The sequence below is a fragment of the Bubalus kerabau genome, chromosome 17 (assembly GCF_029407905.1).
Source record: "Bubalus kerabau isolate K-KA32 ecotype Philippines breed swamp buffalo chromosome 17, PCC_UOA_SB_1v2, whole genome shotgun sequence".
NCBI lineage: Eukaryota > Metazoa > Chordata > Mammalia > Artiodactyla > Bovidae > Bubalus > Bubalus kerabau.
The window spans coordinates 7,677,566-7,692,251 of record NC_073640.1 but is presented as its reverse complement, the minus strand read 5'-3'; the positions used below and the strand labels follow the sequence as shown (position 1 = coordinate 7,692,251).

Genomic DNA, 14,686 nt, shown 5'->3' with positions numbered 1-14,686 from the left:
AAGATTGGTTCCAGATATTTAAAATGAATGTCTATTTATATATCGGCATTTTTTAAAGCAGTAAAAGAATAATTGTATTCAGTAAATACCTTTGTTATGATGCCCACATGGTGCAGAGTTTTTATTACAAGCAGAGAAGTCTGGTGAGGAGGCAAACTTTTCACACTGTCGTGGGAGTTAGCATTTGTGGTCTCACTAAGTCTCTAACATACAATCATATGGACCCTCTTATATAGTTCGCTCTGCCTAAACTAACATTATTTCCTGCATTTTTGCTATCTAAAATATATTCATTCTTCAACAAGCATTTATTGAGCATTTACTGCATTTCAAGGGCTGAGAATGGAAACAGATCCTGTTCTTTACCCAAAGGGACTGATTCTTAAAAAATATGAGATGTTCATTCATGAAGCAATCTGGCGATAGTCCAAAGTCATAGAGTCCTAAGATTTTTTTTAAAATGTCTTCACTTTTACATTCACCCCACTCAACCTTTGAAAATGCTTGTTTTCCCTGTATTGTTGCCAATATCACATAATGCGAATCAGGATCATGTGAATGTGAAGGGGGGTCCTAAAATAATAAAATCACCCAGTTTTAATGAAGCAGAGTACTCTGCTTTCAAATAAATGTATAAAAGTTACGACCTGGAAGAGAAGGTAGTTATCATTTCATTCTCTCTCCCTCACAAATGTAGAAACTGAGACCCAAATAGTCCAGGGCCTTTCCTAAAATTACCCAGAGAGTTAATGGTAAGTCCAAGTGTACAGTCAGATATGATCATTTTCAGGCAAGTATTCTCTTAACTGTATTATATTTGATTTTTCACTTGGTAAGCAAATGCTTTTATCAACAATTACTCCGGAGACATCAGAGAATTTTAATGAGTGCTGTGCTGTGCTAAGTTGCTCAGTCGTGTCTGACTCTTTGCAACTGTATGGACTGTAGCCCGCCAGGCTCCTCTGTCCAGGGGATTCTCCAGGCAAGAATACTGGAGTGGGTTGCCATGCCCTCCTCAGGGGATCTTCCCAACCCAGGGATGGAACCCGCGTTTCTAATGTTGCCTGCATTGGCAGGTGGGTTCTTTACCACTAGCGCCACCTGGGAAGAAGCAATTCTAATGAGTAGTGTTTCAAATAGAAGCCTAATAAGAAACACTGCCAAGTTCATATGATATTAACTTAAGTTCCCCTTCCTCAAAAGAAATACTCTGGGACCATAAGCAGCATTAAAATGTTGTCATGCTTTCTCCACACAGGGCAAAGGTGACCTCATGAAAGAGCCAGTTCTTTAAAATATCTGACCCCTTTCCTTTCCAAAGGCTGCTATCTTCAGGGACTTTGCTTTGAGTCATAAATTCGGAAAGATGTTGAAGGTGACAAAAACTTGTATTATAAATACACTAAAATACATTATATAGGACACTTTAAATGGGTGGATTTTTATGGCATGTAGATTATACCTCTTTGTTGAGATATAAAAATCTCTTTGAATAATGATATGCTTGAATTGAGGACTGTCTTTGATCACACCTATGATCACCTAGGAACTTTGCTATGTAGCACTAATTGTTCCTGTACTGTTCACACCCCCATTTCCCTGGTTCAAGAGTGCCCCAAACAAATTTTGTGTACACAAGGGGCAACTTCATTCACGCATCTGCTATTTCACTCAACCAGAGATCGGGAATCTTCAGCCACTGTCCTTGGTACTGAAGACACAATTAGAATGGAAGGTCCATGAGGGTAGGGGATTTTTCTGCCTTGTTTAGTGTGGTATTGTCTTTACCTACCATTTCTTGAGCGGATGATATATGGGAGAACAGGACAGACATAGTCTTTTGCATCTTCACCCTTGTAGTCTAGGTGTTTTGTTTTTTTTTTTTAGGGATTCAGAAAATTCAATAGGACTTTTACTACAGGATTGAAATAATCTATGACTGAGAACTCTGTGGAGCCAGAAAAAGAGAACTAAATCAGATTGTTTCTAAATTTTTTGTGATTGTTTACCTTGATGACTGAGATGAAAAGGATAAGCTCAATGTTAATGTTTATTTTAAACATTTTCTAAATGGATTCCCTATGCTCTTTCCAAAAGGAGAAACATTCACAGTATCAATATTTAGAACACAGATAGTAAGCATGTTTGCACCCAAGAAATATCATGAATCAATATGTTTAAAATGGACATATATGCTGAAAGAGTGTTTGACCTGTTGATAAACATAGAACTGAAGTAACCATAGTTAAACCCCCCTGTCCCTACTTGGATTGTGTGAGGAAATTAAGCAGACTGCAAGTCAGCCCTTCATTTCTGGGGGGATGTCACTCAAGGATAAGGGCCTATCAGGAGCTAGTCTGTTTCTGCTGGACAAGAGTAAGGTGGGAAGCATTGTTGAAGTTCTGAAATCTGGGACTTCCCTGGTGGTCCCCTGGCTGAGACTCCACACTCCCAATGCAGGGGCCTGGGTTCGACCCCTGGTCAGGGAACTAGATCCCACGTGCAGAAACTAAGACCTGGCACCGCCAAATAAATAAATATATATTTTTTAAGTTCTGAAATCTAGTTGTAGAAACAGGGAGATGGAGGCTGTGTATGGCATTTTGCCTCACTCATTCAATCAACTCTTTTAAGAGTCTGGCAGGCATGGCTACATCTGGCACTTGCAGCCATTCCCCCCGAAATTATGATAAGGCTGGAGTTGGAGAGAGTGGAAGGAAGAAAAAAAATGAATTTAATGTTACTCCCTTCTGTCCTACACATTAAAAGAGAAAAAGAGGTATACCCCAGGGAAGATATTTTGGACACAGTATTCTTTCATATCATGTGCTTTCCATGAAACAGATCTTTTAAAATGTTTTAACATATTACTGACTGGAGGATTTTTGCAGAAGTTAATGCCTATAGCTGTAATACGTCTCTGGTCCATAATGTATTAAGAGTGATTGATGAAAAGTAAATGTTTTGCTTATTTTCATAAAATTTTCCTAGGACCTACTTGGAAAACCAAAAACAACAATGTAATAAGATGATCAAGTGGGAACAGCAGGGAGAGGCAGTGATGAAGCGGTGATGATGATGATAGTAACGAACATTAACACTCAGCTGCTACGTGCAAGGGGCGTGCTCGGTATTTTCCATATATTAATCTCAATTTCTGTAGTTATCTGGATCTTAAAACAACAATGTAAGATAATTATTATTAACTCTTCTAGTTTTTCTTAAGAGCCAAGGCTCACAGACATTGTGTACAGAGGCATTATATTCACAAGGACACCCTTATGTTGATTAAGAGCAAAGAATCTGCATTCACACACACCTCAAATTCACATCTTAAATTCCCTCTGAGTACCCATCTGCTTACTGGCAGCATCACTTGATTTCTTTTGTGCTTTCATTTCCATATCTAGGAATAGGCATTGAATCATGTATTCAATGAAAGTTGGCACCACTTGCGTTGGATCCTGCAAGGTTGAAGAGAAACAGTTCTGCTCTCTTTGGGTTTATATTCATGGATAAGGACAGCTGTTAACCAAGGCATCCCACAGACCAACCCAAAAAATTACAACCAGGATAAGTGCTCAGCAAAAGAGGCATAGAGCTGCAGCAGAGACTACATGCTGTTCTAGCCATGTGCTTGAAATCCTGAGTCATTTCTTCCACACGAGTCTGTGGTGGGCTTTTATTCCCAAAGCAAGCACCTGCATTTTTGCTTTTAAGATCATGTTCTCACAACCTGCACTCACCTTGCCTGCAAGTACAGAAAACCACTGGAAATTTCCTCCCCAATTCAACCCTGCCAGACTCTAAACCCACATGTCATTCATTTATTGGTGACTGGCCTAATCAGGAGTAACTATAGCAACTAGAATTGTTTGAATGCTCAGTTAAGCATTGTGCCCTCAATACTCCCACAATACAAATGGGAGTGCCTGGACCCTAATACTCAACAAATTGGTACCTAAACAAATGACAATCAAGAAAAAGAAGACATGGCAACCCACACAGTATCCTTGCCAGGAAGACCCCATGGACAGAGGAGCCAAGCTGACTACACAGTCTGTGGGGTCACAAAGAATCAGACATGACTTAGCGGCTGAACAGCAACTGCATAGCACAGGGAACTATACTCAGTATTCTGTGATAAACCATTATGGAAAGGAATATTTAAAAAAAGAATATATATGTATATATCTGAATCACTTTGCTGTACCGCAGAAATTAACACGTCATAAATCAACTATATTTCAGTAAAATTTAAAAAAAGAAAAAAGACAGAATCAATATAAAGAAGGCAACAGATGCTTCTTGCCAGAGTGAAGGAGATTTAAAGGGTAAAAGACAGGTTTATGGTTTTTGAAGCTCTCCAGGAAACAACCTGAGAACCACGTTTATTCAAGACTGAGATTTCGTGAGGCCCAGGGTCGTTTGACCCTCAGCTGCCCGCCTCCTGGCACAAGTGCACAGCTGAGGCCCTCAAATGCTGATGGCCGGCTGCCCAACTCCTCCTTCTCCCAGAGTGGGAGGAAGTCAGTTCCTGTGTGATTATTAATTAAATCCTGACCGGGTGGGCACTGCTAACGTCTTTTCCAGCAGCAGCCTTGCTAACGAGATCTCGTCACTGAACTGCCAGCCTTAGCCAAGGAGCAGGAAACCACTTTTGGCTGAGGCCAAAGCACTTGTTCCCCATCCAAATCCACTCACCCAGGTAGAGAGCTGAGTTGGAGGTGAGCCTGCGATCCTCAATGGATCAATTGTTTCCACCTATCTCCCCTGTGCAAGGTCCGGAAGACATGAAATAGGATTTGGGGGCAGATTAATGTGTTCCTTTACTGTACTGTCTGTCTGGAAGGCACACTCTGGGTATTGTTTCCCAGCACAAAGCATCTCTCAGAGTTACCCTGTGAAAACCTGCTTTTTGGAAGATGGTGTTCAGGAGTTAGGTGTCTCAGTTTCCCTGGTACCAAGTGGCAGGGAGATTTAGCAGTGATCAAGTTAATCTTATCAACTCAGATGTTGGTTTTACAGCCTTCAAATGCAGTAGCCAGATAATCATCACCAACCAGCTCAGTTCCCTTCCAAAGCCTTTACTGCTGCACAGAGAAAAGTGGGTTGATAATTACCAAGCCCCAACCATGTGCCAGATATTGTCCCAGGCTCTGTATCTGCATTCTCTCCTTTAATTCTCACAGCAAATCCCTTATTATCACTTCCTCCCTTTTAAGGATGAGGAAATTGAGGTTTGATAAAGGTAAATAATTCTCTTAAGGTCACAGAGCAAAACATGATATTACTTGGGTTTAGAATACAAGTCTGTCTCAGGTAGTAAAAATCTTTCCACTTAGGAAAGAGAGGTGCGTGCGTGCTAAATCACTTCAGTCGTGTCTGACTCCTTGCAACCCTATGGACTGTAGCCCACCAGGCTCCTCTGTCCATGGGATTCTGCAGTCAAGGACACTGGAGTGGGTTGCCATGCCCTCCACCAGGGGGTCTTCCCAACCCAGGGATCGAACCTGCCTCTCATGTCTCGAGCACTGGCAGGTGGGTTCTTTACCACTAGTGCCGCCTGGGAAGGAAAGAGAGGAGTGCTGTTTAAAAAAAAAACAAAACAAGCCAATAATATTTGTTTTAAAATTGCCCTATGGTTTCCACTTATAAGATGATGATCTGTCTCCTCAAGACTAACTCTCAATCAGACAAATTTTGGATGAAATAGGAAAATCAGTTGCCTGACAATCTAGAGAGTAAACACACACAGGCACATTGTCACGGAGAGATAAGCACGAAGAAGCCAATAGCCAAGGCGTAAGTTTCTTCTTTTCCTTCCTTTCCCTTCTGTGAAGAAACGCAGATATTCACTTTGGTAAGCAAAAGCTTTAAATTAGCTATTTCAAATGTTTTTAAAAATCAAAGAAGATTATGCCAAAAGAACTAAAGAAAACCGTAAGAGTGATGGTTAAGAGAACAATTTCCAAATACAGAAAGTCAATAAAGATATAGAAATTACCAAAAAAAAAATCAAATTCTGGAATTTTAAAAGTCCATTAACCAAAATGAAAAGCAATTTACTAGAGGGGCTAAGAAGCAAATCTGAGAAGGCAAAAGGAAGAAGCAAAAAAAAAAAAAAAAAAAGGAAGAAGCAACGAACTTGAACCAATTGAGAGGACTGTAGTTTGTGATACACTTTAAAGTCAGAAACTGATGACTCTAGCTTTGTGCTTTTTTCCTCAATTGGTTTGACTCTTTTGGGGGTTTTGGTTCCATATGAATATTAATTTTTTTTTCTATTTCTGTAGGGGAAAACATGCCATTGGAGTTTGGATAGGGATTGCAATGAATCCATAGATTACTCTGTGTAGAATAAACATGTTTAACAATATTAATTCTTCTAATCCATGAATATGGGCTATCTTTCTATTTGTATCTGCAATTTCTTTAATCAATGTCTTACAGTTTTCAATACACAGGTCTTTTACATCCTTGATTTAATTTATTCCTAAGTATTTTATTCACCTCCACTAGCTTTGTTCGTAGTGATGCTTTCTAAGGCCCACTTGACTTCACATTCCAGGATGTCTGGCTCTAGGATGGTGATCACACCATCATGATTATCTGGGCCATGAAGATCTTTTTTTGTATAGTTCTTCCGTGTATTCTTGCTACCTCTTCTTAATATCTTCTGCTTCTGTTAGGTCCATACCATTTCTGTCCTTTACTGAGCCCATCTTTGCATGAAAAGTTCCCTTGGTATCTCTAATTTTCTTGAAGAGATCTCTAGTATTTCCCATTCTATTGTTTTCCTCTATTTCTTTGCATTGATCGCTGAGGAAGGCTTTCTTATCTCTTCTTGCTAGTCTTTGGAACTCTGCCTTCAAATGGGTATATCTTTCCTTTTCTCCTTTGCCTGTCACTTCTTTTCTTTTCACAGCTATTTGTAAGACCTCCTCAGACAACCATTTTGCCTTTTTGCATTTCTTTTCCTTGTGGATGGTCTTGATAACTGTATGCAAGTCAAAAAGCAACAGTTAGAACTGGACACGAAACAACAGACTGGTTCCAAATTGTGAAAGAAATATGTCAAGGCTGTATATTGTCACCCTGCTTATTTAACTTATATGCAGAGTACATCATGAGAAATGCTGGACTGGATGAAGAACGAGCTGGAATCAAGATTGCCAGGAGAAATATCAATAACCTCAGATATGCAGATGACACCACCCTTATGGCAGAAAGTGAACTAAAGAGCCTCTTGATGAAGGTGAAAGAGGAGAGTGAAAAAGTTGGCTTAAAACTCAGCATTCAGAAAACTAAGATCATGGCATCTGGTCCCATCACTTCATGGCAAATAGATGGGGAAACAGTGGAAACAGTGACAGACTTCATTTTAGGGGGCTCCAAAATCACTGCAGATGGTGACTGCAGCCATGAAATCAAAAGACCCTTGCTCCTTGGAAGAAAAGTTATGACCAACCTAGACAGCATATTAAAAAGCAGAGACATTGCTTTGCCAAAAAAGGTCTATCTAGTCAAAGTTATGGTTTTTCCAGTAGTCATGTATGGATGTGAGAGTTGGACTATAAAGAAAGCTGAACACAGAAGAATTAATTCTTTTGAACTGCGGTATTGGAGAAGACTCTTGAGAGTCCCTTGGACTGCAAGGAGATCCAACCAGTCCATCCTAAAGGAAATCAGTCCTGGGTGTTCATTGGAAGGACTGATATTGAAGCTGAAACTCTGATACTTTGGCCACCTGATGTGAAGACTCATTAGAAAAGACCCTGATGCTCGGAAAGATTGAAGGCAGGAGGCGAAGGGAACGACAGAGGACGAGATGGTTGGATGGCATCACCAACTCAATGCACATGAGTGTGGATAAGCTCCGGGAGTTGGTGATGGACAGGGAGGCCTGGCGTGCTGTAGTCCATGGGGTTGTAAAGAGTCAGACACGACTGAGTGATTGAACTGAACTGACTGAAGTATTTCATTGCTTTTGACAGTATTGTGGATAGAATTGTTTTTTTTAATCTCTTTTTCAGATAGTTTGTTGACAGTAGAGACACACAACAAATTTGACCTGTGAAAAGAGATCAAGGTGGCAAAGTTGGTGGACACAGAGTTCACCTCCCCACACAAAACATCAGAAGCACATCTGCTCATGGAACAATTGTCACTGGAAAACCAGAGGATAGCACGAGCAACGCTAGAAGCTGGTTTACCCGACTTGCAGTCCAACACGCTTCCTAAGTGCTCTGCTGCCTCTGAAAAAATGATAAATTCAGCCCAATTCTCAACTATAAATAATGGAATCCAATATTCTAGTGACTGAGAATTCTGAAGCCCTGAGTTTCACTGCTTTGAGAAAGAGTTCTTAACATTTACTGTCTCAATGCCCTGAATTAAACAGACATTAATAAATGCATTCATTACTAAGTATATTACTATAGTGCATTGAAAGGAAGACCACATTGGAAGCCAGAGAATCTAGGGTTTAGGTTTTACTCTGCATTAATTCTCTCCATGAACTTATTTTCATACCCTCTGGAACCCAGGATATCATTAGCTCTTATGATTCCCAACCCTGGATGTACATTGCAGTAAGGTGGAGAGAATGTAAAAAAGGTTATGCCCATGCCTCACCTCCAGAGATTCTTATTCCACTGATTTGGGATAGAGCTGCAAGTTCCCCAGGTTATTTTTATATTTGCTGGGACTTGGAACCATTGATGCAATTCCACCAACACTGTAGATGGGTCATTTAAGGGCTCTTCCAAGCCCTTGAATCGTCCCTAATTTTACGATGGTTTCCATTCTCACTGAAAATCTAAGAATGACTTCAGCCTATTGTGTAAGTGGCCTGAAAGTGCAACTGGTGAAGAAATTTATTTATCTGCCCCGGGTGGGTTCAGCAAGCAAAGATTGGAAACATCTGAGCTGAGTATTAGTCGCTGTGGTGACACGGGACACAGTGAGGATGGGAGAAAGAGGTCCTCAGGGAGCTTGCTGGAAAGCAATGTCAAAGCCTCTTCAGAGGTATGTCACTGTTGCTAGGAAGCCAGCAGCAAACACCCTGCCTGCACACCATTTGTACATTTGATATCACAGGGCACTAGAGTTTGCTGCTGCTGCCAAGTCGCTTCAGTCATGTCCAACTCTGTGCAACCCCATAGACGGCAGCCCACCAGGCTTCCCCGTCCCTGGGATTCTCCAGGCAAGAACACTGGAGTGGGTTGCCATTTCCTTCTCCAATGCAGGAAAGTGAAAAGTGAAAGTGAAGTTTCTCAGTCGTGTCCGACTCCTAGCGACTCCATGGACTGCAGCCCACCAGGCTCCTCCATCCATGGAATTTGCCAGGCAAGAGTACTGGAGTTCGCTAGCTCCACAAATACCTACTTCCCTTCTCACTCAGGAACATCTGAAAACTCACATCGATATTGGCAAAACTCTTGACAATGAGAGCTATTGAAACCACTCTTGGATAGTGAAAATCGCAGAGGAATGAGACAGGGACATAAATGAGGGGGGAAAATACAGCTTAAATTTAGGATTGAATTTGAAAAGTTAGTGTTCTCTCTCTGTCCTCTTTCCAATTCCCTTGATGCCCTACTTCAAAAAGTCAGTTTTACTGTTGAATATGGATCTTCAGTACTTAGTTAGCAAGCCTCTGCCATTGCATTTATTTTTCTTTCTCCAGAGAAAAACCACCCCACTCTGGAAGTTAGGATTTTGCATTGAGAACAGAGAACACTGGGGCTCAAAGAAGAGGCAAATGAGGGCAACTCCAAGCTTTTTTTCCTCTCTTTTTTTTTAAGAGCTTTTCTCTACCTAAGGTGAGTACCAAACCCTTGAGTCTTCTCTTAATGCTTTGGAGTTCATATCTGTTTTACCTGTCCCTTTTGACTCATTCAGTTTAATTCACTCTATGTTTCTCTTCTTTAAGGATAACTTATGGGGATGAAATTAGAGATTTTTGGATATGAAAAGAATGAAGGAATAAAAACCAAATCTACTCAAGTGATCTAATTCTCTTTTTATCGAGGTTAGTTAACCCTCTTCTCTAGTTCCTGCCATGAAAAATCTGGCCTCAACTTTTCCCATACGCAAAAGGACAAATTGGACACTATAACTTAAAAGGCTTTTTCCTGCTATAACAGTTAATTTTCATTTTACCTCAACTTCTCCCTATTGAAAGTTGTTTCCTATTAAAACTACACTTAGGTTTGGGCTTCCTTTGTGGCTCAGCTGGTAAAGAATGTCCCTGCAATGTGGGAGACCTGGGTTCAATCCCTGGGTTGGGAAGATCCCCTGGAGAAGGGAAGGGCTACCCACTCCAGCATTCTGGCCTGGAGAATTCCAAGGACTGTGTAGTCCATGGAGTCGCAGAGTCAGACACGACGCAGCGACTCTCACTTTCACTTAGGTTTAGGGTTTACATTTTAAAAATAATACTTGGTGCCTTTTACTGTGTATTAGGTGCTATTTTGTACTTTCTTTCATTAGTATTAATTTTGTCCCCCAAAAGTAAGTTAGAGTGATAAGATGAAGGAAACACTACTAATTCATTGACATATTCCATAAATATCCATTACTTGCCAAAATGTAATTCAATATTAGAAACACTAGATAGGAAATGGTCCTTTCTTTTACATACCTTTTGGTTCTATCTTTTATATATCTCTTGGTGGAGAGATAAAACAATATTTTACAATAAAATGCATCTTTTTATAAGAGGTAACACAGCAGTTAAGGGAAAACAGAAAAGAAAAATTGGGGGGTTTGTTTAATGGATTCAGAAGAGTCCACGAAGGTGATGAGAGCTGAGATCTTTCCAGAAGGATGGCTGGAAGAGAAATAGGTGGAGAAGAGGCAAAGGAAGCAAGCTGAGAGGACCAGCGTGTCAGCGCTGTGGGCGCGGTGGCCGCCTCCAGCAAAGCCCCCAGTGCCTGCCTCCTGGTGTTCCTGCCCTTCTACGGTTCCTGCTCCACCGAGAACATGCAACCTGTGTAGCCTATAAGTTATTGCCAAAATGATGCGTGTTTCCAAGGCTTGTGGTTATTGTTGTTTAATGGCTAAGTCACATCCAACTCTTTTGCAACCCCATGGACTGTAAATTGCCAGATTCCTCTGTCCATGGGGTTCTCCAGGCAAGAATACTGGAGTGGGTTGCCATTTCCTTCTCCAGGGGATCTTCCCAACCCCGGGTTCAAACCTCCATCTCCTGAAGCAGCAGGCAGGTTTTTTGCTGCTGAGCCACCAGGGAAGCCCTGTTTCCAAGACCATGTGAACTATGGTCTCGTCTGTCTTGGTCCCTCCTGGAGATCCCACTCTGAGGGAAGTCTGTACCCATGTTGTAAGGATGCTCAAGCAGCCCATAGAGAAGACCCCATGAAGATATGAAGAGCCTGAGGCTTCCTGTTAATAACCCAAACCATGTGAGTGAGCCGTCTGGGAGGCTGATTCCCCAGCCCAGCCTTCAGATTACTGAGACGGCCTGACCTCTTTCCCACAACCTCACGAGAGATCTCAAACCAGAACCGCACTGCTGACCACTTCTGAATTCCTATGAGATAATACGTGTTTATTGCTGAGAGTCACTTTATTTGGGTGTACTTTGCTTCACTGTAATAGATAGTTCATTTAGGTGGCATCCAAGTTTATGTCATGCTCTAAGATAAGACGGGGAATGGTGAGGGATGGAGTCCAAACGTGAAGGGATGATCTGATTGGAAAGATGTTATAGTCAGGGTGGAGCACAGGGAAATTTAAGAGGGAACTGTTGTTGATTTTAGCAATGAAGTGATGCAACTGGATTTGTGAGTTAGAAAGTAAATGCCTAGGGACTTCCCTGGTGGCCCAGTGGTTAAGAGTCACCCTTGCAAGGCAAGGGACACCAGTTCGACCCCTGCTCTGGGAAGATCTCACGTGCCTCGGGGCAACTAAGCCCGTGCTCCACAGCACGAGAGCCACCGCGATGAGAAGATCTCACGTGCTTGGGGCAACTAAGCCCGTGCTCCACAGCACGAGAGCCACTGCGATGAGAAGTGCGCGCACCGCAACTGGAGGGAAGTTTGTGTAGCAATGAAGACCCAGCACAGCCGTAAGTAAATAAATAAGTGTCTACTGTATAGCAGAGAGAACTCTACTCAATACTCTGTACTGGGAAAAGAATCTTAAGAGTGGTTATATGTGTGTGCATAACTGAATCACTTTTCTGTACACCAGAAACCATTCTGTTTACTTGCTCAGTCGTGTCCGACTCTTTACGACTCCATGGACTGCAGCCCGCCAGGCTCCTCTGTCCATGGGGTTCTCCAGGCAAGAATACTGGAGTGGGTTGCCATGCCCTCCTCCAGGGGATCTTCCCAACCCAGGGATTGAACCCAGGTCTCCCACATTGCAGGCGGATTCTTCACCAACTGAGCCACCAGGAAAATGATTACAACACTGTAAATCAACTACACCCCAATAAATTTTTTTTTTAAAAAGACTGCACTTCTAATGCAGGGCACATGGGTTCCATCCCTGGTTAAGGAACTAAGATCTCACATGCTGTGCAGTGTAGCCAAAAGATGATAAAAAGAAAAGAAAAAAAAATGCTTAGGCACCCGAACATGAACTGAAGAAAGGTGATAGCAGATATGATATTAGTCTTGAATTATTGCAATGATTTTTTCCTACTGGATTGTCTGTGTCTACCTTTATGAGAGTTCGACTTCCAGAGGAGTTTGCAAGCAAACTTACAGATTCCCACTTCCTTCCCTCTTCACAACTCTTATCTATAGCCTACTTTGTTGATAACCTCCTTGTATCTGTTTTATTACCTCCAGTGATGGGAAGCTCACCACCAGTTGAGTCAGCTGCCAACATGTTTTGAAGAGCTCTGACTCCCTATTTGAAGAGTCCAGTTCTAGTGGACTACTGGGCTGGGATTTAGGCTTGTCTCTCCCACTGAACAACTGGTGACCTGGGGACTAGAACTCTTAACATCAGTGTAGACTTGGATGGTGTTCAAGACTCTAGGACCTGCCGTTAGCCTGCTCCTTCTCTTGTGTGTGTGCGTGTGCTAAGTCACTTCAGCCATGTCTGACTCTTTGTGACCCTATGGACTGTAGCCTGCCAGGCTCCGCTGTCCCTGGGGATTCTCCAGGCAAGAATTCTGGAGTGGGTACCATGCTCTCTTCCAAGGGATCTTCCTGACCCAGGGATCGAACCCACGTCTCTTATGTCTCCTGCATTGGCAGGCGGGTTCTTTACCACTAAGGCCACCTGGGAAACTTGAGATGAGCTGAAACAGATGAGTAATAAAAGTAATGGCTTCCGACCCCAGAGGGACTCAGTAACTCTAGGTTGGGGTCTGAGAAGCAGAGTGATGGAGACTTTGCCATGCCTACCCTTTCTAGACCTGACTTCCCCAGACTGAGCAATAGAACCCTCTGAGGGAAAGCAGAACCCATTTCACTCTAAGTCCACATCTAACTGCAGCTGTTTTGAAGCCCTGGATTGAAAGATGAGGCTTTGAATCGATGTGTGGTGTTCTGAGTGCTCCCGAGAGCTCACACTGTAACAGCTCGCGTGCCCCTCACTCTGATGGCCCTCGTGGGCCTGCAAAGAGGCAGCGGGAAGGCTGCAGTCCCGGGATGCCTGTGATGAAGATGAGGTCATGGTTAATTAGGACTTGGCTTGGACAAGCCCTGGTAGGGGAAGCACAAGAAGCATCCCAGCTTTTGTTCAGTGCCCTGCCTTTCTCACCCAGGGTTACAACACTTGGCCACCAAGAGAGGCCTGCTAAGTGCTTTGGATGTCCATACAGTTGCTTAATCAGTAAGTTCAGTCATCTGGAGTTTTAATAACTTTTAACCATTCAGTGTATTATATGATCCCTGTAGGTCCTGCCAAGACACAGTTTCAAGACAGAAGAAACAAAGCAGTGGAAGCAAGATTGTGAGCAAGCAGGTCACCCTGCTCTTCTACATGGACGCTTAAACTCGAGTGTCGTGTTTATTGCTGGTATCGTGTGGATGTTGGTCAACCAATAGAGTTTTGAAACTTTGTTACAGAATATTTAAGAGGCCCCTTAAATTTCAGAAGTATAGTGTAGTAAAAAAAAAAAAAATATGGACTTTAAAGTCAGAATGACCCAGTTACAAATTGTGGCTTTGTTTGGACATCTGGGTTCAACATGGCAGGAGCACAGATGGGAGAGAACGTTCAAGTGGGATGACCCTCATTCCTCACATCAGCCTCTGAGCACAGCGGGGAGGCTGGGGAAGAACCATTTCTGCTCAACGAGGGACATCCCTAAAGGGCAACTGTTGCTCTGCGGCTCCCTGGTGAATTGTCCCATGCTTTGTCAAAGCCCCTGCGCCACTCCCCAGACCATACACATAAACAAACACACACACAAAACCACTTGCTCTGCTAATTCCCTCTCAGTGTCTCCTTCCCAAAGGATCCAACTGACAGCATCAGTTAAGCTCTCTGCGACTCCATTTTTCCCTCTTTCAGGTTACACGGTTGGGAGGTCAGGTCTGCCCTGTCTGCACTGCATGTGTGGAATGGATCGCTGGTGGAGCCTGCAGTGCAGCCCAGGGGGCCAAGCTCGGTGCTCGTCCGACAGCTCTCAGGAGGGCTGCTGGGGAAGGGATGTGTGTGCACGTGCCGCTGGCTCACTTGCTGAACAGCAGAACCT

At 42.7% G+C, this 14,686-nt stretch overlaps 1 long non-coding RNA gene across 1 annotated transcript; it reads left to right on the top strand.

The window, feature by feature from the left end:
- The first annotated feature begins 4,617 nt into the window (after positions 1–4,617).
- LOC129632519 (uncharacterized) lies at positions 4,618–14,019 on the top strand. Its single transcript, XR_008704572.1, has 3 exons — positions 4,618–4,727; positions 9,692–9,827; positions 13,884–14,019. It is a non-coding gene; the product is annotated as an uncharacterized LOC129632519 (long non-coding RNA).
- Positions 14,020–14,686: the final 667 nt, after the last annotated feature.